This window comes from Typopeltis vanoorti, chromosome 13 (assembly GCF_054136105.1).
Source record: "Typopeltis vanoorti isolate ZY-2024b chromosome 13, IOZ_Tvanoo_1.0, whole genome shotgun sequence".
NCBI classification, from domain to species: domain Eukaryota; kingdom Metazoa; phylum Arthropoda; class Arachnida; order Uropygi; family Thelyphonidae; genus Typopeltis; species Typopeltis vanoorti.
This window is the reverse complement of record NC_143561.1, coordinates 76,860,075-76,863,280: the sequence shown is the minus strand read 5'-3', so window position 1 is coordinate 76,863,280 and position 3,206 is coordinate 76,860,075.

The following is a 3,206-nucleotide window of genomic DNA, read 5'->3' as shown; positions in this document are numbered from 1 at the left end:
AATGCCAAAACGAAAGTGCGTTTTTTTTAATGATTATTCGAAAGAATGGAATTTTATTGCAAAAGGAAAACATAACGACGAAGTTGATCGGATATTACATAGACTGTCGGTGCCAGGTTATTTTGCGCCGTAGGCAAAGTTTACAAGTGCGTCCCTTATTTCACAAGTTGGATATTTTTTAAAATGAAATTTTAAATATAAAAAAGAAAAATTATTTTGGCATGCTTTATTAATAATATACAAAATGAATAATATAAGAAACTCAAATTTTAATCTTTCTTGCCTTCAATTTTGCAAAATTTTCTACCATTTCCTTTAAATCTAGTGTAGAAGCGCCCCTTCATGGCTTGCGCCATAGGCAAGCCATGAATGGTAACGTCGGCCCTGATTACACAACACATTAATACTCAGAACCACAAATCGAGTATTTAGAGTTCCAGTTCCAAAAGCATTGATTATACCTATTTTGTAAAACCAAATACCAGCAATGAAAGAAAAGTTATTGCTGCCAAAATAACTATGGCTTTTCATGGCATAAAACATCATATACACGGCTCTAGAGCCATAAAAATACTTAAACCCCATGAGGGCGGCTCAACTTTCCCCAATAGGGAAGGGGAAGAAAAGGGAGGAAACTCCATATGAATAAATAAAAATTTTTTGGTCACCCGTGTCCCGTATTTCGTTTTCCAAAATCTGACAAACTTTAGGGGAAGAGGGAGAAGAGAAAATATTAAATTCATGTTGTTATTATTCAGAAGGAAGAAAGTATTAGATCTGTTGGTGAGCGTACCAGAACACTAAAAATTAATAAAAAGTACTAGATCTAGAAGTACTTGTGGTGAAGAATCACCACAGAAGTGATGATCAATGTGCATTGTGGATTATATTTAGAGTTAACCAATCATGACGTTATGTGTTTGGAAATTTCTGGAGAAGATATGTCTCTCTGTGATATCACATGGTGTTTTGTTTTGCCTATGGAATTGTGGGTGATGTTTTCGAGATAAGATATCTTGGAATTTTCCCAGGGTGACAAACATCCGTCATTGTCAAGCTTTGTGTTGGTTGTCTATAGATGGCAGTACTAATTTTTCAATACAGTTTGGGGTATTTCTTTCCTGTTAAAAAACTATGGGAATTCTTAGATTATTGTAGAGTCATGATGATGGCAGTGATTAGGCTTTTCTGAATAATTTAATTATATGCTGGTGTCCCTCAAACACACACATTAGATATGAAAAGTCACTAATGTATCCATGTTGATACTCTAATATGCACCCTATGATTATTCTTATGAAAAAAAAACTATTCAGTATTAGAATTATGCTTACCAAAACATGCGAGCAGTGATTATTGAAATTACAATTATCAGTTGTTATGTTTAAGTTAAAAAAAAAAATTAACCTACATTTCTTTCCAGAATGGGAACATCTTGGTACTATCTAGGTTTTCTGAATATTCCAAATTGTTGATTTTTAACATATATTCACAGCACAGAACACAAACACAAGTCTAAAAATGCAGTGTCTTTTTCATTATAGGTTACTGGGTCTAACATTTATTCACAGCACAAGAAAGACTATAGAACTGTAGTTTAATCTGTTGGTATTAATCACATCCTGTGATATATGAGTTACGGTATTGTTCAAAAGGTATCATTTTCCCACGGTTGGTTGTATATAATCACTTAGACATATGTAAGTGTTCAAACACTTACATATGACTAAGTGATTAGCATTCACATGATTGTGATGACACATATCCTAAACTAATTCATTCCTGATTAAGGATTTTATACACTTATTGTTTTCAAGTAGATGGCTTGTTTCTTTGTTTACATTTTGTGTAGCTAGGAAACTGGAATTTATTTCAAATGAATATTAGCTCTGTAATATATACTTTGTTAATTTCTATGTTACCTTTTATTTGACGGTAATATTATTAAAAAATTGTATTTACTGAATCTAACATACAGAAATTAAATAAAGTGAAAAATACAGTATTTTTTTTCTTATTCTTTTGATTTAACATTTGCACTGATGTTCATAGTGTATGATTTGCTAGTGCTTATGTGTAATTCACGTGATTTTTCTCCATATGACATTTCAAAACAAGTTGAACTATGGTTTTTACATAGTTCAACTATGTAAAACTTATTTCCATTTGTCCCAATTGACTGTTGTCCTCTCAGCCCAACATTTATTTCACTGTAGGGATATTTTTATGTATATTTTAACACAATTATTATATTAGATATTCTTTCCAATACAAATAAATAAATATTTATTCTTATTTCAAATGGAAATTAGCTCAGAAAGAAAGAAAAAAATGTTTACCTTCAAATAAATATTTGTGATCACAGCAAACAAGAAATCCATCAGCTTTTTCAAAGTATTCAAATTCATGCATATATTGTTTTCATCATTTGGTATCATTTAAATGAAGAACAGGTCTGGCTACTAAGTTTGTTAATGTTTTTTTTCTCTTCCGATGATGAGTATTATTTGATATATGTATGTTGATTCACGTGATGTTATCTGCACACTATGATACCTTTTTTCTACAGCAATCTTTTTAAGTTTTAGTAACACGTAGGTTTAAAATATGTAATGTCTCTCTCTGTAAAATAACCAAATTCTAACAGGTCGTACTTTCAGTGCGACTATTTTTTCTACTCTGTTGGCAGTATCTACAGCTATAACAACAAAATTGTGACTTTTTAGGTGAAATCTTCTCCACTCAAATTCTGGCTATTAATTTAATACCCAATTCCTTTTGCTTCCAAGAGTTGACAGTTTCTTGAAATATTTCAGGGCTTGCATGAACAAATAAGACTTTTAATTCACTGAGTGGATTTAAAAAAAATATATTTAATTTGTGGCATGAAATTTCACTAAAAAAAAAGTCTTACTTAAATTTGTATAACAGATCAACAACACCCAATTTGTTCATTCTAATTTACGCATTTTATATGAGTGAAAATTTTATTTAGTGTATTTACTGAATCTAACATACAGAAAATAAATAAAGTGAAAAATACAATCTTATATTTTTGTCCTTAATCTGCTTATTGTTAATTTTGCGCTGTTGTTCAAAGGTTCTCTCCATTGTTGCAGAATTGCCATCATGTGTTTTCAACAATGTGACTCTCATCTGAAAGTTTCTTCGTTTGTGATTGTTGGAAATTTTTTACTGCAGTAAAA